This window comes from Pelecanus crispus, chromosome 1 (assembly GCF_030463565.1).
Source record: "Pelecanus crispus isolate bPelCri1 chromosome 1, bPelCri1.pri, whole genome shotgun sequence".
NCBI lineage: Eukaryota > Metazoa > Chordata > Aves > Pelecaniformes > Pelecanidae > Pelecanus > Pelecanus crispus.
The window spans coordinates 225,644,117-225,666,527 of record NC_134643.1 but is presented as its reverse complement, the minus strand read 5'-3'; the positions used below and the strand labels follow the sequence as shown (position 1 = coordinate 225,666,527).

The window sequence follows — 22,411 nt, the reverse complement described above, 5'->3', positions numbered from 1 at the left end:
AAACCTGCTAATGAGACAATGTTCTTAACTTTTACCTGGTGTCTTTTATGTCTTGAATTGTGGCCACTTAAACCTCTGTGCTATTAACATTTGTGACCATATAAATGAATGCCACTTATCCTGCGAAGTGATGTTTTTTAATGATTTGCTTCTAGGAGAGCAATTGGCAATTGCTGCAGGGGAAAAAAAAAAAACCCAATCCACTCCAAGATTTCTGTAATTAATGCAGAGCCAGTTTATTCCATTCCTCTAAATGCTTCCTGTACTTCCCTCTGTCTAGGTTGGAGTTACAGCCAGTTCATTTTCTTAATGTTGATATGTACAACACAACGGGAAGGGAAATTAAATCTAGAAGAGATGGGTAGCCAAAAGGAGAGGGGCCCTCGGAAGGTGCAGTCTCACCAGCAAAGCTCCAAGCAGCGGCGGATGCAGGTTTGACAAGATTCCTGCCAGTTTGATCTCTGCCAGGGGGTCTAAGTAGCTGCTGCTGGAGTCGGGGAGAGTGAATTCCTGCTAATAGGCCAAGAGTTTGGCCCTGCGGAGGCTCTGAAGCTGTCTGCACAGAAATGGGCAGGCTGCATTACATGAATCTGAGTGCAGAAGTGTTTCTCTGCAGCTTGTAGGGCCAGGCACTTCATTTGTTTTAATGAAGATGTTGCCTTCTCTGGGAGTAAGAAAATATTCACTCATTACCCACTCTGTCCTCTTCTGCCAGCACAGAAATGGCTGTGAGAAACCCTTCTTGTCAGTGATGGGAGGATTTTTTTTGTTTTTTATGGCATGACAGAAAGAAGGCTTAGCAGAGGAATGTGAACTAGATGGGTGATTGAATCATCCAGTGGATGTCTGAGGTGGCGGAGGAAATGGAGAGAACAAAATTTATTGTAAGTGCTGTGAGCAAAAGCATAGTGTGCACGCAGAGATCAATAAATCTTGGCGAGAGCAGCGTGAGCTCAGAACCAGGGTCGAGGGCATTTGATTAGAAATGCAGGTAAGTGGAGAACACTTGCTTTTGGAAAAGCAGCCGAATCTGCAGGTAATGTTTCCTGATGGATGCAGTCAGTATTGTGAAAGTAGATGAACAGGGCTTAACTTCCATGTATAACAGAATTAATTGGCGGTGAAATGCTGTGCTGCAGTGTCTTCTCTTTCAAAGCATGTTCTGACCCCTTCTTGACTTTACTAGGGAGCAGTATGCAGGTCTTTGTGCTAGAGGTTTGATGCCTTTTTTGTCTGTATTACCTGATTTTTATTTTTTTCCCCTTCCCCTGATTCCAGACTGATGCATTTGCTGCTGAAGCAGTTTTTGAGTATAGTGTCCTTGGCTCACTCAAAATGGCTGAAAAATCACTGGTGTCTGCATAGAAGCTAGGATGGCTTTACTAAAGCTGAGCTTCCGCTGCTTATTTGGACAAAGCTGTAGGTGAGTCTTTCAGCACAGCAGCTGAACACAGCTAGAGGAGACTTAGAATGGCTGAAGAAAGTTTGAGTTTGGTGTATCACCTCAAGGAAATCCTGGGTTTGTTTTTTTTTTTTTTTTTTCCTTCCTGACCTCGGAATGCCTTACAAGATGTCTTCACAGGGTGTGTCTTTTCCAGCCCCTTGTTTCCAGACCCACCTGCCAGTTCAGGTTCTTGTGATTCCTTCTCAGCTTTCCAAGCTGCCTCTTGATAGCAGTCCTTTATTATTCAATTCATAATTATGTTCCTATTCTTTCTGTTCTTCCAAATTCCCATTTTTCTTTCCTAGTTATCTTTTGCCTTTTTTTGCTGAGCAGTCATTGGAGTGGTTTTTATCCACCATCATGCAATTAACTTTGTGACCATAGTTCTTTGCCACTTTATTTTTAGTTGCTCTTAAACCTCAGTGTGACTTGGAGAAGGGGATGTTTTTTTTTTTTCCTTGAAACTGCATCAAGAATAGGCAGATCAAAAGCTTGTGTCCCATAAAACTTACCTCTTTATTTGGATGCTGTAGCGTAATAGCAGACTTGAAAAAAGCTTTTCCCAGTGAAAGTGTCACAATCTTGTAATCATCTGCTGGTTTGGTGTTAAAATCTTTTCCCCATCTCTGTTCAAGAGTGCAAAGCGCTGATAGGTTGCTTGTTTATATCTGTAGGCTTGGTGGACTGGTTACGCTCTTGTGGCAAGTAATTTACAGCTAATACAGTCTTGGCTTTAAGATATCTATAATTTTGCTTAAAAATGCAAGAGGATTTTTTTTTTTTTTCTTCTTCTCTGGAATACAGCTGGGGTTTTCCCCCAAATCATTAAACTGCAGAATATATAGTAAACTCGAGGAACCTTGTGTGAATTACTACATTCATTCCCTCCAGATAAGTCCTGACATCTAGAGAAAAATTTCCCTGCGGAATTGTGTGAATGAGGTTTTAAACAGTTGTAGTCTGTGCAAGACTTGCACAGCTAAGAATCAGTCAAAGACTCAAGATTTGGCTTTGCGTGCTTGGTTTTCGGCTTAAATCAAACCTTGCTGTTTCCAGCATGTCACAGGTCAGAACCGTGGCCCTTGGAAGGTGGAGGAGCCACGTGCCCTGGGCTAGGGGGGTCTCTGGAGCCTTTGATCCCAGAAGGAGCAAAGGTTTTCCAGCTTTTCCCTTTAGAAAGTGGAAGAGGGGAAGAAGTATCCTACATGAAGTGCTTTTAAGGAGTTTCAAAATAGCTCCATGCTTCTTCCCCCCACTCCCTGCTGCCGATTTGATGCTTCTCAAATGCTTGCCTAAAATACGTAACTCAAGAATCTGCTTTTACGTTCTATCTCCATGCTGCTTGGGTTTCCGTAGAGGATTCCCCACTGCCACCCTCAGCCACACAGTGGAAGAAGATGGCAACTGGGTGTTGTGTGGTATTTAGTGGACTTGGTGCCAGCTCTTGTATGAATCTTCATGGCAAATGAATGTGACCTTTTGTGTTTGGTCGTACGTCTTTCGAGGTCCTCGAAGAACCCTGTGGCACGCTCAAAGCTGGCTTTGCAGGTATGACAGCCTGAAGACCCAAAATTACTGCCTGTGCATGTTTATACAGGGAACTGCTGGAGCTGGAAACAAGTCTTTTCTGTGTATCTTGGAGAGTAAATATTATAGTTAAATAGAAACTTAACTAGTATGTGTCCTTAGAGCCTTTATATGAAGGGATTGTTCCTCTGGAAAATACTGCTGGAGGGAAATATTTATTTCAAGATACTGTATCCCAGCTGGAGTGTAGATAATTCTCCTCTAAAGAATTTTCTGCTCCAAACCCAATTTCCCATGTACGCACTTCCTTTTTTTCTGTAGTTGAACCCTACAGTTCTTTTTGGAATAGCCTTTTTCTAGAAAAGGTCAGAATAAAATAAAATAAAAAAACCAAACCCCCCAAAACTTGTTCCATCAACTGTTTGTAACCAAATTCCTGTCTTTTAAAGGCTACTTTTTTTTTTTTTTTTTTTTTACATTCTTCTAGATGAGTATTAAACCTTAGGTCTGCAGACCCCTCAGGCTCCATGGCCTCTTTCCAAGGCATTTGTGAAACGCAACTGGGAAGAAACATTTTTTTGTCAGCTGGCTTAAACTCCCTACAGAGAGGTCTGTGTCTCGGTTAGGAAGTTTGGAGGCCTGCACATTGAAAGGCTGAAAATTGTTGCGCTGGATTAACATTGCTCAGTTTGCCAGATGAACACCATTTGAGCTTGAAGTTCTTTGTTCGCAGTGCAGGCGGAGCGGGCAGCGGGAGCGTCAAGCGTCCATGCTGGTGGCCTCTGCTCTGCCCCAGTCCCCAGGAGGAAAGCTGTCACAGCTCAGGAGGAGAGTTGTGAGGGAGAAACAGGTAGCGTGATGTCAAGGTACGCTTACTTGGAATTCTTAACATAAGGTATTTGTAGCCACATGTTGCCTGGACTCGTACGAGTGTCTGAGGAGACCAGAGTGTGCAGCTGCAGTATTCTCAAGAGTTCTACATGTGTTTTGGTTTCTGTTGCTAAAAAAATAAATTGCGGTTGGGTTTTTTTTGGTACTGAAAAATGGGGTCCTGTGCTGCTCTTGTAACGTGGACTGGTATATACATTCTACTTTATTTGGTATCAGCTATTTTCCTCCTGTGTTGCTGTGGAATTGCATCATATAGGCTAACCCACATGTATTGTTGTGCAGAGGGTTGTGTATGTGTCTGGTTATTTTTGCACCAGTCCCCAGGTATTCTCCCCAGACATCCTTGTCAACTTGGATCAGCAAACGCTGCCTGGATTCGCGCTGTGCTTTGTGGAGAGGTGTGCTTAATGAAAAGGACACAGAATGTACTTTGTGTGTTTCTTTTCCTTACAAGCTGCCTCCTTAGAAGCCGGGCTGCATCGACCTTAAATCAGGACTATTTTAAGATCTTGTTCGAGCTTCCTTCTGAAGAAATACCCGTGTTTCTGCCTGAAGAATGAGTTTGAGAGAAGAGCGTTCTTGTGGAAGCTGTTCTGCAGCTCTTGTGTGGAAAAAGTAAAGGTCAAGTCTTAGTCCTTCTAGAGCTGCCCAGAAGGTGGTATGTTCCGGGAATAAGATGGAGTCACTGAGGAGGAAGCTATATGGAGCTCTCTTTTTCTCTTTTTCTTCTTTTTTTTTTCCTCCTTCCCCCAGGCAAGACAAAAGTCACTACAGCGTGAGCGGGCAGAATTTTCTTTGGGGCAGCGTAGGGTAGGTAGTCACGAGAGGAGGGAGCAGGAGGAAGGATTTGCTTGTTTTGCCAGGTGGATAATGGTGCTGGGGAAACGTTAGGCAAAACTTTAATTAATTAAAGGATGGAGGAAAGGGAAGTCTGTAAGAACCCTTAGCATTTTAATAGGTCTCCTGAAACTTCTCTAATTTGTCGCTTGAAAAAGCTGACTTAGCATTGCTTGTTGTGCTTTCAAGGGCAAAACATATTTAGGAAGACAGCGATAGCTTACTTTAAGGACTCCATTCAGCATGTGGTACAGGGAAGCGATGACTGGATACCCTGAGCTAGATGATAGCGTACGCTGGTTTAGCTTGCATCAGAATAATGCTTAGTGCTGAAAAGAGTAGAAACCACAAATGTTTCACTCCAGAAATGTGTACTCAGGTGGCCGCCCATTTTATCTCCTCCCTTCTGCAGCTGTTCTCTGCCTGAGGATATTGCCATCTTAATATTACTTTCCGTAGCTATAGGAAGTCTTGCATGCTGTATACCACAATACCGTAAAGGAGGAATTTCTCCTGTGAGACAGACTTAATCTACGCTATCATCTCTCACCACTGCAATCTGCTGCATGGGATTTTATCCAGTTTTCTCTAACTTGCCAGTGTTGGTTGCATCTTATAATACAGTTTTTTGGATTTCATAGAATCACAGAATGGTTTGGGTTGGAAGGGACCTTTAGAGCTCACCCAGCCCAACCCCTGCAGTGAGCAGGGACAGCTTTAACCAGAGCAGGGTGCTCAGAGCCCTGTCCAACCTGGCCTGGAATGTTCCCAGGGACGGGGCCTCCACTGCCTCTCTGGGCAACCTGTTCCAGTGCTTCACCACCCTCAGCGTAAAAAATTTCTTCCTTACATCCAGTCTAAATCTATTCTTTAGTTTAAATCCATTATTCCTTGTCCTGTCACAGCAGGCCCTGCTGAAAAGATTGCCCCCATCCTTCCTGTAGGCCCCCTTTCAGCACTGCAAGGCCGCACTAAGGTCTCCCCGGTGCCTTCTCTTCTCCAGGCTGAACAACCCCAACTCCCCCAGCCTGGCCTCGGAGCAGAGGGGCTCCAGCCCTCGGATCATTTTTGTGGCCCTAATTTATCTGACTTTAGCTCATTAAATTATGCAAGTAATACTTAACATGGGGCAGGGGGGAGATTATGTGGAAACAGAGGACAAAGACGGAGGTTGTACTCTGCATACTTATTTAGAGGGGAAATTGGAAGATAAACATTTGAAGTCCTGTAGTGGACTCGGTTAAAGGCTGTATGCTTTGTAACGGTTACCAAGATTTTTGTGTCAAACTTCCTGTTTACACAAATTGCTCCTGGCGGGAAGAATGGCAGTATCCGTATTTGCCTAGCTTGCAACTGGGCTGAAGAAGTTATCTACCTGAACTACTAGCACTGTAAATCAGAAGATTTATTAGGAGGGGATCCAGCTGTGCCTAGGCATTGTGGAAATGCGGTGTCAGGTAATTGTGGCTCTAAAGAACCTAAATGAAGGGAAGAAAGGACAAGAATAGATACTGTTCCATCAGAATGGCAGATGCAGTGGTGACAGATGTCCCAATGCTGTATTTCTTAGTCCCTGCAGAGAGCAGGGTTTAATTAGGGAGGCATCATCTGTAGAAAAAGGCGCTAAACTTCAGATAATCAAATATTGCAGGAAAAACTCCGGTCAAAGAAGCACGTTCAGCTGCTTTTGTTTGCAGAAATATGACTTCTTCCCCTTGCTTTCTCCAGAGGTGGTAGGACAGGGAGAGACAGGTTTGGAATACTGGAAAATTCAGATTATTCCTGTCATAGCAGTGAATCTGGCTCTTACTTCAAAGAGAAGATAGTGGAGACAGATTTTTTTTTTTTTTTTAAAAAAAACGAGATTAAGAATTAGCCACGGTGGTAGAGAGTGGAGACACATTCACACCACCAGTGACTGCATGGTATTGAGGGGTGGGGAAGAGGCCAGCTTTGGATAACCAGGAAGGAGTTTATACGTGAGCCCTAAAAGAAAGACTTGCAAACCCCAAAGAAACTTCTTGCTATTTGAAACAATTAAAAAGCTGGTGGTTTAGGGAGAGGGAGTGCTTTTGTTTGGCTTTTGTGTATAAAGTTATATACATAATGTACAAAGGGATGTTGCAGTATAAAAAGTGAACCTGCAATGCACTGAATTCTTCCAGCTATTCAGGCAGAAATTACATCAGAACCCCTTCAGTAACACTTTCTAGAAATTAATAATCCAGATGGTTTTCTTAGCTGACAAAGGTAGTACTTTACAAGTCTGTATTGTGCTCTTTCATTACAAGCTTCATTGAAATTCTTCTCCAGTTTACTTTAAGAGGCCAGAATCTGAGATTACTATAATACTGATATTTTGAATAGGAGAAAAGGAGAATATTGGCTTTTTCTCATAGGGAGCTGGAACCCCTCTGAGAAGGCTGTATAGGTGTTTAAAGTGGAGGAGAGAAGTAGTTCCCTCTTCCAAAAAAGTAGAAATAAATCTGCTGAGTTTCTATACCGACTAGATTTGGAGCCAAGCGTGCAAGGTAGATGACTAATCATTTTAAGTGTATAGGTGTTCCCATAACAATATGGAAATACCTTCCTGAATTAGCCCTTGTAGAGGTGCTTTGGGCAGCTGGTAAGCAGGAAGGATGAAGTTTAAATTTACAGGAGTAGCGTCTTGCTGTGAAGGTCAGGGTCCGTTTAGCCTATGTATTTTAGGGCAAAGCGTAGTAAGAATTCTGAAGTCTTGCGGTCTCACCCTGTACTCTTTTCTCTGTTAGAGCATTCGTGGCTGTCATTGTGACACAGCTGGTTGTAAGGTTACGATAGCCTTCCCGTGAAGCTGGTATAGAACCATATATTCACCTTTAGTAAAATGGATGCCACTGATTTGCAGCGGGAACCTTGAGTGACGAGCTTGGATATAATCTTGGATATCATCTAACATCGGGCATTTGCATTTAGCGTGGGTGAGTTTTACCCATACTTATCTGCATCTGTAACGGGGGCAGAGAATTACTGTGCTTTATGTAGGTGTTAGGAGGATGATGTTTGCCACCAAACCTAGGTTGTTTTACTGATTTAAACCAAGAATTCCTTAAACTGTGGGCATCCTTCCAATTCACTTTCTCAAATCTCCTTTCTCAGTGGAGACGTGTTGTCCATAAAGGTACAAAATTCAAACACCTTATTTTTTGATGAATCATCCTAGCATTCCCTCTGCAAAGACCCCTGAAAAAAATATTTCCCCCCAAAAAGTAGGCCCTCACTGTTTTACATTAGTGAGGCCCTGCCTAACCACAGAGTCTTCCAGAGTAAGTGAAACGAATGAGAATGATGTGTTGAGTGATCTGTTGTCAGCCTCTTGGTTTGGTTTAGTTTGTCTGGTTAGCACCTTTCCCTAAGAGTTGCTCACTTTTGCTGATTTGATTCTTGAAGTTAACAGTTTTCACATTAACGTGGCAGATTTTTGAGAGTTCAAAGCTGTGAAGGAGATAGTGAGGGACGTTTCACGGTCTGCAAGTAATGCGGGTGTTTCGGCTAATAGCTTGTCTCTCCTTCTGTAATTTATATATGATCTGTATGTATGAGAATTAGCTAATGAAAACTAGTTTTTGCCCCGTTTCTCAATAGTTCCAGGAGAGGAATCCATTTCTGCTGTCTTGGGAGAAGTCTGAGGCTTGCCATGGGTCACCCATCTTCTAAAACAGGACAATCCTGTGTTTCTCTTCTTGCCTTCAGATTACTGGAAGTGTTTTGAATGGAAGCTGAATCATTCAGATTCCTCTCTTCCATTTTGCCTGAGCATGGAATACCAATTAATATGTTAATTTAGCATTATCACAAGACCCGTTTTGATACTGTGGAGATGTCCAGAAGTTTGAACCACCTTGTTTACACGGAACTCTTCCAGGTTTTTATTCATTCAATTCCCTAATATATTTGCCACATCTGAATATGATCTGTCTCGGTGTTTTGTAGTTGAAAATACCTCTTATAATGAGTTAATTGACCACTGTTGAGATGTTTTTAAATAGAGGCATTTTACATGTTGTCCTGTTTGCAGAATTCAATGAATACTTTGTGGGATTCTCCCTAGCCAGATTAGTCAAAACCTTTGAATCTTGTGATTCAGTTGTTGTATTATTGCTGGAGCCAGTTTGCTGGGATAGTTCCTGAGATGAAAAAGTATTTTAAAATATTTTTTTATAAAGAAAGGATAAATTGCTGAGTCTGGAAATTTCTTTACAGTCCCTTCAGAAGTTTGAGAAAGTTAATTGCACTCTTATGTGAACCTTTCTCAGATACGATCCTTTTTCTCCCCCAAATGAATCTTTTCCCTGAAATCTATACAGTTCAGGAGCAATCCCAAAGGCTGTACCGTTCTGTGTTACTAGTGTCTAGTAAATGAACTTATTTTTCCTTCTTTGAGGTGATGTCTGCAGTACTCTTAATGGGCTGCTCTAGAGTCAGGGATGAGGTGTCTCCTTGTTTCAGCAGCTTCCTGTGCCATCAGTTCTTTCTGTCCTATCCAGCTGAGCTTTCAAGTGGGAAGTATAAAGGAAAAACAAGAAGCTGAAGGTTAAAACTTGACTGCTCCAAGTCAAGTGACAGGAATTGGGGCATTCTGGGATGCCTTTGCTGCAAGGATCTTTCAGATGAGCCAGCTCCTCAACTGGATTTGTAGTTTGCCTTTAATAAGCAGCATTATCAAGAATACTGGGATATTTTCCTCTGGGCGTCTAATAATTTGAAATTTTCCTCCTTTTTTTGTTTTCCTAAACTTCATTGGGAAGTTATAATACGGCCACCAGCATAGAGTTCAGTGTCACAATTTCTTAAGGTGAAAATTGGAGACTTTACAAAGACTCATGTTATTTTAATAATGTTTATGCAGTGTTGAGGCATGGGGTGAGCATGGTAGCCTTCAAAAAATCAACTTCAAAAAATGGGTAGACGTGGCACTTTGAGACATGGTTTAGTCTACCCTTAATTGGTTTAGTGTGGACTTGGTAATGTTAGGTTAATGGTTGGACTGGGTGATCTTAAAGGTCTTTTCCAACCTAAACAAGTCTATGATTCTATAACTGATTTGCATGCATTCATGCTGTGGTAATAAAATATGCAGAGGGAATTCAGTTTTCTTCTGGTGGACCTGCAATGACTTCACATTTTTGTGGAATCTATTTATGTGCTAAACTAGCAGGACTCTGTCCATGTAAGCTGTTTAGCGAAGTGCTTGATTTACCATCTCAATTTGGGGCTGCTCCTGAATAAGAAGATGCTGTATTGCTTCGATAGCTCTGAAAGCTAAAGTTAAGGTATTTTACTTAGTAATGGCTATTGAACTTCATCCCAACTTCTCTGTTCAGTTTTGGCTTTTTGTAAGGTTTTTTTTTTGACCATTTTCTTGAGAAAAACATGATAAACATTGTATTAGCTTTATTAATAGACTGAATTAAAACTTCATGCCCAGTTAAGCAACACAGTCACTTGAAGCAGCTGAACACATCCTCACCAAGACTTTCCACAAATGTTGAATTGGTTGAATAGCATTCGCTGACTTTCACTGTCAATAAATGTAGGTTAAAGAAATTTCTTAGGGGGCAGTTTGGCATGCCTGTATGACTGCAAAAAAAAATCTGAGAACTAACATTCTTTTAAAATTGAATAAAATAGCTTTTCCCCCTTATAGCTATGCAAACTTTTCCATCCCCCTTCTTCTCGTGTTGATTTCTGCCTATGTTTTCTGCTCCTTGGAACAGGTGTGATTCCTTTTGTATCTGGCAAATACAGCTTTTCATGCACATTAATGTATTCCAAATAAATATTTATAGCTGATGATACTGTTGCTCTTAGATTACATTCTCAAAATCACCAACATCTAGAGAATACTGGATTCACCATCTATGTTTAGGCAAGATTTTTCCCACGTGTACATATTCTGAAGCAGTAGGAATATATTCACATCTCAGTCTTTGGCAGTCTCAGTACAGTAGCGAACTGCACAGGTAATTTTTGATCAAGACTTGTTTTAGGGAAGAAGCATCAAATACGCTTCACTGAGGTTCAGTTCTGTAACCAATTTTAAATTGTAATGAAACATTAATGCAAAATGATTTGGTTCTGTTCTTAGACTGTTTACTATTAAGTTGCTGTTCATCTTTCTGGATCTTATGCCTTAAATTAAAAGATGCAAGACCACTGGAATCCGAATGCTCTGAAGGTTAGAGTGAAAAATAAGCCATTGCAATCCTGGGACTCTGTACCAAAGAAGAAAAGGAAGATAATCTGAGGTTATCCAGGAAGGAGCCTAACTAGCAGCTGAACTTGGTGGTTTCAGGTAGCAAATCATTAGACATGGCAACAAATCTCTTCACTGATGTAATTTCCTGCATATGTATTATGGTTGCCATTGATATACTCAAATCTCAGGAGAAGATGAGTGATGCAAAGAAAAACTCGGGATTTCTGAAAGTCTTTAAGTACTTTTGCATAGGGAAGAAGAATCTCTCTTGTTCCTGTATTGTGCTCCTCAGATATTAAGATTTCTTTTTGATAATGGCGGAGAAATGGACATTACTCTTTGTGGTGCCTTACCGCAGAGATAATGAAGCAGATAATTCTGCAGGGAAATGTCAGCGGCGCAATATAACTCTGAAGAATGCAGAAGAGTATTCTCGTATTAGATGATGTATTAGCCTATCATTTTTAGCTTATCCTATTTTAACAAAAGTTATTTTTGGAAAAGACTGTTTTGTTTGAGGATTTATACACAGAATCCTGTGTAAATTGCCCATGAATACGCTTTGTTCTGGAAACAAATACTATATTAAAGGTATTTAAACCAGAAATTCATTACTGTCTTTTGAATGTCTGCCTCTTGTTTTCAAAATGTTTCTGTGGCGATTAGTTTCTCATTCAAATTGAGAACTTAAAAGTGGCAGTAAAATCCGAAAATCTCATTGAAGGGCTATCTTCTCTTGCCGCTTTCTCACTTTTTCTTCAGTAAATATGAGCAAGTGCTTTGTAAGAGCATGGCTCGTACTTTTTGTTCATATTCACCTGAAGCCTACTAATTTTGGAGAAGTGGAATGAAATCCTGGATATTTATTTTTACTCTTAATGTGCTCATTCCAAAAGCACTTGTAATTGCAAGAGAGGGAAACAATTGCGTTGATTCTGCCTTTATACCCATATAAAATATTCAGAGCAGTTTTCTGAGTTTGGAAATGTCCTTTTTATAGTAACTGTTTTGCTTGAATCTTGTGGTGTAGGTGATGGAGGAGCTCATGGCTCCTTCTGCTTCTGCAAGAGGAGCTCAGGGCAGAGCAACAGTTGCACTTACCAGAACCACTCCTTCGAAGAGCAGATCCACACTTCCAATGTAATGTCTGTCCAAAGTGGCTTAATTACTTTTGATCTGTATATGTAGCATTTTACATCTTCCAAGTCTTTTATGAGCAGATAATTAGGTATTTAAAAATAAAATACTGGGATGTAAAAATTGGGTCTTATGAATGATTAATTACTTAAGGTCTCCTTGTGGATTTTTGCTCAGTGCTGCACTTGTTTTTAATGGGGTGTCTGAATGATACAGTCTATATGTAGTATATGCTTCCAAAAGTGAATTCATCCCCATAGGCTTTAGCTGCCATCATATACAAAGTGAATATTAAGCTACCCTTGCATGACAATAATAGAACTTAAATATTGGTCTTTTAAACTTGAGAGGTTCAAGTTTTTGTGTAAGAAGCAAGCAGACCATTGAAGCAGTTGAAATAATAAAACCAACCCCAACCAAACCACCAACCAGTTAATAAATAAACATGCAGTTAAAATTAGAGGCAGAGTAAATATTTAATGGACCAAACTTTCCTTCTTTTGGCTTTATTCTATGAATCTAGCTTAGAAACCATTGATTGGCCTGGATGTGACTTGGCTTTCAGTATGTATTGCATGTCTCAGTAATAAATTTGTTGCTTCACTGAAATGCTCAGCAGTATAACTTTACAAGAGCTCTTTTTGAAACAACCCGACCTAAGGGGCTAAAGCTTTTTGGCAAAGATGAAGTTGTCTTAGCGTTTGCAGTGTGTGCTGGTATGTTTACACTGTGAAAATACACATAAATTGGAAACGAAATTCTAACTGAAATTTTGTGTAATGCGAATGCATAAAAGTAGAAATACAGCCAGTAGAAATTGTCTGTAAGCTATTATATAAACAACCACTTTTTTTTTTTTTCCTTTGCTTATACTCCCAACACCTTATGAAGTGGTAATGTAATTGCATTTCTGCCTGGACTGAAGATGTTACAGGTGTCTCTAAAAGCATTTAATTTGTCTGAATGTGCTCACAGCAAAGCTGTGTGTTTTATCATTGAGTAAACCAGAACACAGTTAACTGGAGTCATTCTGAAATTTCAACCTGAACGCCACAATCCAAAAATGATTCTTTGTCCAAAAATATGGAAATATTTAGCCAGAGCGTTGCAGAGACTATTGGAGTAATAACTAAACAGGGTGTTTTGGTAAAAAGCAAATACTAAATGTTACTTTTTGAACTCCTGCTTGCTGCCCAGCTTCAGCTCAGCCCTTACCGCTTCGAGGACCCTTAAGTAGCAGCCCAAAGGAGCTAGCAGGCTGCCCAGAGAGGTGGGGGAGTCCCCATCCCTGGAAGTGTTCACAAAGCATGCAGACGTGGCACTCTGGGACATGGTTTAGTGGGCATGGTGGTGTTGGGTTGATGGTTGGACTGATGATCATAGAGGTCCTTTCCAACCTTAATGATTACTAGTTTTTACTTTCATTATAAATGATCCAGCCCCCAAGGCAGGAAACATGAAATTGCTACTCTCCCCTGAATTGGTTTAGCGGTGGACTTGGTAATGTTAGGTTACTGGTTGGACTTGATGATCTTAAAGGTCTTTTCCAACCTAAACGATTCGATGATTCTGTGATTCTACCAGCAGTCTGCCATATTTTGCCTAGGCATATGGGTGTCATTTTAGAGCCTGAATTAACTTTTAATCGCTGACTTGCTGAGAATGTAAAATTAATTTAATCCTTCTCCAGCGGGACTTCCTAGAACCCTTTTCCACATGCTTACCTCGGTACCAGTCTGTCTTTAGTAATGCAATTATATGAGATTTAATCATTCTTTGATTTTAAACTGAATCTTGTAACTCCTCATGCTCTGGCTGAGGGACAGGCAGCCATTCCCAATTAAATTGCAGCCGGAATGAAGAGGACTTTACTATCCAAGATCTAGTACTGTTCCTTCTTCCTTTCCCCCCATCATCCTCCAACTCCCCTGCCTCCCAAATCTGGTCTTAAATGTTGTTTTTTCCACAGAAGTGTACGTACTAATATAACTTTGCTTAATGATGGAGATGGTTGTACAGTCTGATACTGGAATGCTGCTCCATGCGTTGGGTGAAATCCAGTGTTTAAAAGCAGAGTGAGGAGTCCAGAAGAGATGACTTTGCAAGAACTACTGCTGCTGTTCATTATGTTTTTTTTTTTTTAAAAAAAAAAAAAAAAATCACTTCAGAGATGTAGGAGGAGCCTCCCAATAGCATCTACTGCATGGGATGTCTTCTGCTTTCCAGTCTGTATTTACCTTCTTCTTGCCAGCTGAGTTGCAGGTTAGGTCCCCCTGAAATTCTCTTCCTTGAATGTTGACCTGCAGCTGAGAGCTCCTGCCTCTGCTCACTGTGCCTTGCTGTTAAGAAGTTTTGAATAGTGACTGTGATCACATGGGCTTCTGTACTGCTGAATGTTTCTTCCTGAGCTTCATGGTCAGCCAGACTTGATCAGAAGATGTTTTACAATATTTCCATGTTTTACAATATTTCCAAGTGCTCTCTCATAGTTTCGTAGAGGTGCTGCTTTGTGTTATCAATATTTATGATGAGGCTCGAAGAGCCTTACTTCTGAGGCAGTTAAAATAATTAAGTCCTTTGGAGAATATTTTAAGACTAATTGGAAACTTGTTTTAAAAAGCTTTAGCTATGTAAGATAAGAAGGAAAGCTAAATCTTCAGGCTGTGGTGAAAAATATCTTCATGAGACTGTAAATGTTGGTTTTTTTTTTTTTTTTCATTCCTGGCAAATAATAAGAGACTGTGCAGCAGTCTTTGAAATGTAAAGGTGACCTGTGAGTACCTTTAGTTAATTAACTAAGCTTAATACATTTTTTCCGCCTGTTTTCCTGGATATCTCGCATAGCAAACGTGAGCATATCATTTATCCTTCCTGTTCTCTGGTTTTAAACTCATCTGCATGACAACTGCCCCTTCTCTCTGCTGTGGGTAAGAACAGTTACTTTTTGGGATATTTTTTCCAAAGTACTTAAAATGGGTGTCATCAAAAGGTGAATATTTTCCTTTTAGAAATATGTAAAGGGTTAATACGCTCACACTTGGGACTCCTACGCGTGCTCTTGAAATATGGGGGCTTTTTTAACAAAGATTGTGGTGACTATGAAAGGCAGCCCTTTAGCTTACTGCTGCTTCTAACGTAGTGAAGCAGAAAGAAAGTCAGGAATAGAAACCCGTTTCCAGAATCCATTCTTGAGAGCCACAGCGTTAAAAAATAATAGCGTAACAAAACCCAGTGCGGGCCCTTATGGACGTGAAAGTAGTTGTTTGTTTCCAGTTGAGCAGTTTTTACTCACAGTCACTCTAGCGTAGATTTTACTTGCAGGCGCTCTCATCCGTGTCCTCAGAAGGATCAAGATGTGTGCCCAAGTGCTGTGGCCAGACTTGCTTCATGTGACACAGGACAGGGACACAGCTGAGTCCTCATGGTGTGCCTTAGATTCTTCTTGATTTTTCTGGCACTTAACTGATACTTGCGGACTGTACTCTGGGGAGCTGAAACTGTTTGGGACCTTTCCTCTAGGTATTTTGTCTCATCCCTCTTAGGGCTTGGGCAAAATTCCTGAGTCTCCTTTTTCTTTTGTTTTCCTTATCTGGGGACTGAGGGCTCTAGTTCTTGATCTTGTTACTTTATCTTAGGTTTATTCTTCCTCTTCTTGCTATCTGGTCATTTGAATGAAACCACATTTACCACGCCATGTAGCAATTTGCCTGTGCGATGCCGTTAATCCTGCTGCTGCTGTTGCCTGTTGTTGCATGCGTTTACGTGCATATTTCATTCATACCATCTTAGCATTTTTGTTACGGGTCTTTACAACATCGTAAGTCTCTCTTCCCACAAGGAAAAGCTCCTAGCTTGGTCTGCTATAGACAGTAGAAGGCAGTTTCTGGCTTTCATGCCAGCTTAAAGGGTGTCTGTCGTTCAGAAATGGGCAGGACTCTGCTTCTTCAAAACTCCATTCAGATTCCATCTTCTCCACCTATGAGGGACAGTCCGTGCACATGCAGCACACATGGCTCAGGAGCCAGCAGAATATTCTGCCCTCCTGTACAAGATGATGGAAGATTTGGAGCTCTGAATGTGCAAGATGACAATGTTCTCGCTAACAGAAAACCGGGAGAACTTCTCATAAAGTGGCATTGTGTAACTTCCCAGATGCTTGGTCTTACACCAGATAAGGAAAACTGAAATTGCCTGAAGGTCCTTCTCTTGTGACGGTAATTTTGGCTCTGTGTTGTTTTTAGAAATCTTTTAAACTGTAAAAATAGCACTGGTTATGTTATGTGGTTGACCTGGAACTCCTCTGCAGAAAGCTAGACAAGTCCTGCCTGACCAACCTAGTGGCTTTCTGTGAAGGAGTAACTGCATCAATGGGCAAGGGAAAAGCAATGGGTGTCATCTACTTGGATTTCTGTAAAGCGTTCGACACAGTCCCCCACAACATCCTTCTCTCTAAATTGGAGAGATACGGGTTTGATGGGTGGACTGTTCGATGGATAAGGAATTGGCTGGATGGTCGCATCCAGAGGGTCGTGGTCAATGGCTCAATGTCCACATGGAGACTGGTGACAAGTGGGGTCCCTCAGGGGTCCGTACTGGGACCGGTGCTATTTAACATCTTCAACAGTGACCTAGACAGTGGGATTGAGCGCATCCTCAGCAAGTTTGCAGATGACACCAAGCTGAGCGGTGCGGTTGACACGCCAGAAGGACGAGATGTCATCCAGAGGGACCTGGACAAGCTGGAGGGGTGGGCCTGTGTGAACCTCATGAGGTTCAACAAGGCCAAGTGCAGGGTCCTGCACCTGGGACGGGGCAACCCCTGGTATCAGTACAGGCCGGGGGATGAAGGGATTGAGAGCAGCCCTGCGGAGCAGGACTTGGGGGTGCTGGGGGATGAAAAGCTGGACATGAGCTGTCAATGTGCGCTGGCAGCCCAGCAAGCCAACCCCATCCTGGGCTGCATCCCCAGCAGCGTGGCCAGCAGGGCGAGGGAGGGGATTCTGCCCCTCTGCTCCGCTCTGGGCAGACCCCACCTGCAGCCCTGCGCCCAGCTCTGGGGCCCTCAGCACAAGGAAGACACGGAGCTGTTGGAGCGGGTCCAGAGGAGGCCACCAAAATGATCCAAGGGCTGGAGCCCCTCTGCTCCGAGGCCAGGCTGAGGGAGTTGGGGTTGTTCAGCCTGGAGAAGAGAAGGCTGCGGGGAGACCTTAGTGCGGCCTTGCAGTGCTGAAAGGGGGCCTACAGGAAGGATGGGGGCAATCTTTTTAATAAGGCCTGTTGTGACAGGACCAAGGAATAATGGATTTAAACTAAAGAAGAATAGATTTAGACTGGATATGAGGAAGAAATGTTTTACAGTGAGGGTGGTGAGGCACTGGCACAGGTTGCCCAGAGAGGCGGTCGATGCCCCATCCCTGGAAACATCCCAGGCCAGGTTGGACGGGGCTCTGAGCACCCTGCTCTGGTTAAAGCTGTCCCTGCTCGCTGCAGGGGTTGGGCTGGGTGATCCTTAAAGGTCCCTTCCAACCCAAAGCATTCTATGATTCTATGATCTTTAGAACACAAGGTCTGTATTAGAAAATGAATTTTTATAGCTGTGCTTAAGAGGTAACACTCCCATGCTTTTTCTATTTTACTGTCTTGAGGGAGTAGTCAAGCTATCATAGTTTGCTTTCTGTAATTCTAATAGACCTGCTTCTTCCTGTTCAGTAGTGAGGGGCTGACCTGTTTACTCTTTTCTACAGGTTAGTGAATGCGGTGGGGGGAAAAAAAACCCAGCTTTTGTATGAAAACTTTGCCGCGTGTAACGTAATTGTTTTTTGAATAATCACAGCTGCAAAGTCTGTAAACTGAGCGGTTATGAGATGGAACTAGAGGACTGACCCACGTTCAGTGTTTCATTTCTTCGTGGCCATGACTGAGCAAATAGACCAAGATTTTTTTTGCACCGTGCTCTTTCATATATTTCCCATTTTGGGAGGAAAAGTAATGCTAATTACTGACAAAACCCACAAGAGTTAATGAAGCTATTTATCACCATGTATTTTTGTCGCTGTCACAAGGCTTGGTTTGTATCCCAAGGGAAATCTTGCCCATGCATTAATAATCAGTCATACTGTTCTACTTTTATCAGCTATGCCAGTGCTTATTAGGATTTACTTAGTGGAGAAGAGTACTGAGTTTAAGTCATTAAAGTTGTGATTAGTCTCCCCAAATTTTTGTCGATTTGCGTGAACCTTTCATATACCGAAACACAAAGGGGAGCCTTGTCCAGCTTTCCGTGTCTGGGCTGTGCGTTCTACTCTGGCCTGCTACAGGCCATTAATGGTCACTCTCAATGTGTGGCTTAGTTTATTACTCAGAGATACCAAACTTCAGGCAAAACTAACTCGCATCTCCCTCAAGAAGAAAGTGTAGTATTAACTAAAATAGGATTCTGACATGTCTAAACGAAGCAAACAGGCTAATGTTGACTTAAAAAAAAAAAGATTGATAATGGAAAATACCTTTTTTTGCCTCTTCCTTTTCCCTTTAGCTACTGCCAAACTTTAAATACAAGTGACAGGTCTTTGCTTCTCTTGCTGGTCTTAAAATGCCTAGAGACAGCATAATATACATCCATATGGCGGCTGAATACTTAGATCAGTGGCACAGCGGCCTTTTATCCAGTCGTCCTTCAATATCTAGCTGTCAGCTGTAAAACTATTTTTCTTTTTTTTTTTTTTTTTCCCCTAGTGTGGCATTTGGATCTTGGTGGAATGGTTGCATAAAAGATAGGATCCTTTGGGAGAATTGTTACTCTGCTTGTTAGAGGCAATTCCTTGTCCATTTTCTGGCCCTGGGGAATGTGTATGTGAGGTTTAACATAGGCTGCACGTTACTTCAGAGCGCATCATGTGGTTATATTGGGTAGCACACACAGTTTTTCAGGAGCTGTGGCGTCGTGGACGCTGAGGCTAGCTGAAGCAAGATTTGGGGTGTGCTGCTTGAAAGCGATTAGCAAAGATCATAATGAGGATGTTCTGGCAGGCGTTGCGCAAAAGGACGCTGGCACCAGAAGGACTGGCGTTTCGTGTTCAGGAGAGCTAGGCAGGTTCTTCCCTGACCTGCAGGGAGGCTGCTGTTAGTTTTTTATACAGCGCAATCGTGCTTTTTATATTTTGGACTCTGCCTCGTGACACTGAAGGACGTTCTCTCGAGTGTTTCCTGTTGGCTGAGAATTGTCTGTTCCCTCCCTGTTGCAGAGCCGGTCCGTGACCAAGCGTTTCCCGGGGTCCGTGTCCCCCCACTGCAGCCTGAAGTCAAGAGAGAGGCTCAACGGCCAGTTGCAAGGACAGTATTTTTCATGCCTTTCCTGGCCCACGCTTCCCCAAAAGTCTTCCAGAGGTATTAGTAGATGATCTTGATCAGCAGAGCCAAGTTCAGGACACAAAATACTTGAACGTATGCTTCTTTAAAAGGGTGGGGTGAAAATTTGAGCAACCTGGAGATGCTAAATTGTTAAAATATAACAGTGAGCCAGCTCGGCTGTCAAAGTGGAAGGAGGGGTCTTCTAGCGAGATGTTCCTTTGGGAGAGGTCTTCTGGTCACAGGGGGTTTTTCTACTTGTCTGTGTGTCTGCTCGCATCTCTCTGGCAGAAATGATACTGTTCATAGTTCCTCTCTGAGCTTTTTTTCTTGGCATTAAGAGCAGATTCACTTGGGGAAGGGAAGTCTAACTTGAGATTTTTAAAATGAAAACCAACAAAGTTGGTACTAACCAACATCTAGCGCAAGATGTCCCTGCCCATGGCAGGGAGGTTGGACAAGATGATCTTTAAAGGTCCCTTCCAAGCCAAACCCTTCGGTGATAACTCTTTTGCCAAATGTGTGCAGAAAACTGAAATAGCGTACAATGGGAATTAGACTGGGAAAATTTATAGTGCGAGATTAGGAATAAAATGAAAACCTTTTCATTTAAAGAAAGAGCAGTCTTTTAATAGCTTTCACTGACTAACTATGCGTTCCCTGCTATAGAGACTAAGATATTAACGGTGTTCAGCTAGGCTTAATCCCAAGTGTGCATCTATATCCAGATGTTTCGCTAATCTAAAGTAAGGCTGAGAACTTCAAATTTAAGACATGAACCAATCTTGAACTGCTAGGTTTTGGAAAGCTCCTCCTTTCTTTTGGAGAGAGAGAATAAATCCTCAAGTTCTGCAAAGTTTCTCTGCATCGGATTGTGTTGACTTTTACTTAAAAACAAGATTGGGAGTGTAGTTTCACAGAGCTGATGTTTCCTGTGTGTATCTTACAGTAATATTAGAGAGTTAAAAAAAAAATCTGGAGCAGAAACCTGACACAAACTAATACTGCAATTAATACAGATGCAGAACCTCTCAAACTGCCTTGAATATATTCACAGTTGTCTTGTGGCAGACTGAACTGGAAGGATGGTTTACTCATGGAGCATGGTACTCCCGAAAACTTAATCCTTATGCCAAAATCTATTGCAGATTCCTTCTGGAAGAAGTCGCTATAGCCGGGGCAGCTTTTCAGTCCTTGGTTCCACCAGCCTTTACCTCAGTCCTAATCCCTCTGAATGAAGGACCTAAAGCAAGTGGCTGTATGTCAGCATAAATAATTCGCTATCTGCAGGGCTTTAACTAGTAAATAAGACTCCTGTTCCTATTCAGTGGGCTAAAAACTAAATATATATCATCAGGGATATCCTGGCTATCAAAGATCATGTTTTACTGTTGAGACAGGATCCTTTCCAGTTGGAGTCTGAGCTTGTTGAATGAGAGCTGGTGGTTTCCTTAGCAGGAATATAAGAAGCCAGGTTGGAAGAACTTAAGTTACTTAAACTTCTGCTTTTGTGTATGTATTGGGTTTGCGTGGCAATGTTTTGGTAGCGGGGGGACTGGGGGGGTGGCTTCTGTGAGAAGCTGCCAGAAGCTTCCCCTGTGTCCAATAGAGCCAACGCCAGCTGCCTCCAAGATGGACCCGCCGCTGGCCAAGGCCGAGCCATCAGCAACAGTGGTAGCCCCTCTGGGATAACATATTTAAGAAGGGGAAACAAAAAAACCACCGAGACACAAACTGCAGCTGGAGTGGGGAGTGAGAATATGTGAGAGGAACAACCTTGCAGACCCCAAGGTCAGTGCAGAAGGAGGGCAGGAGGTGCTCCAGGTGCCGGAGCAGAGATTCCCCTGCACCCCTGGTGCAGCCCATGGCGAGGCAGCTGTGCCCTGCACCCATGGAGGCCCATGGGGGAGCAGAGATCCCCCTGCACCCGGGGAGGAGCCCACGCCGGAGCAGGGGATGTGCCCCAAGGAGGCTGTGACCCTGTGGGAAGCCCATGCTGGAGCAGGCTCCTGGCAGGAGCTGTGGACCCGTGGAGAGAAGAGCCCACGCTGGAGCAGGTTTGTTGGCAGGGCTTGGGACCCCGTGGGGGACCCACGCTGGAGCAGGCTGCTCCTGAGGGGCTGCACCCTGTGGAAGGGACCCACGCTGGAGCAGTTTGTGAAGAACTGCAGCCTGTGGGAAGGACCCACGTTGGAGAAGCTGGTGGAGGACTGTCTGCTGTGGGAGGGACCCCACACTGGAGCAGGGGAGGAGTGTGAGGAGTCCTCCCCTGAGGAGGAAGGAGCAGCAGAGACGACGTGTGAGGAACTGACCGCAACTCCCGTTCCCTGTCCCCCTGCGCCGCTGATGGGGAGAAAGGAGAGAAAATGGGGAGTGAAGTTGAGCCCAGGAAGAAGGGAGGAGTGGGGGGAAGGTGTTTTAAGCTTTAGTTTTTATTTCTCATTACCCTACTCTGATTTGCCTGATAATAAAGTAAACTGATTTTCCCCAAATGGAGTCTGTTTTGCTGAGCGATCTCTCGCTGTCCTTATCTCGACCCACGAGCTGTTTGTTACGTTTCCTCTCCCCTGTCCAGCTGAGGAGCAGAGTGATAGAGCAGCTTTGGTGGGTGCCTGGTGTCCAGCCAGGGTCAACCCACGGCAGCGTAACACCAGCGTTCAAACGTTACAGGCCTTGCTGGGCATGGCTGTTAGCAAGACCCTGGGAAAAAATACTTTCTGTGTCAGAAAAGTGCATCGACCTCAATTTCCCTCTGTCTTGGGTGAAGTATTGTGGCACAAGCAGGGCCTCAATGCTTCTGTTAGGAAAGCGGCACTGTGTACATGCTCTTCTGAGGTACTCAAAGAAAAGACTGAATGAAAATTAATGTTAATGAGCTTTTCAGACTAACACGTATTTTCATAGTCATCTTTTTTTATAAGGCAGTTACTGAAGTGTTAATCATTTGATTACTGGTTGTTGTAGATAAGGGAGTAATTGGTCCCTCTTTG

At 42.8% G+C, this 22,411-nt stretch overlaps 1 protein-coding gene across 3 annotated transcripts in view; it reads left to right on the top strand.

The window, feature by feature from the left end:
• The window catches only part of RAB6A (RAB6A, member RAS oncogene family), a 68,328-nt gene that overhangs the window by 7,125 nt on the left and 38,792 nt on the right, over positions 1-22,411 (top strand). The window lies entirely within an intron of this gene.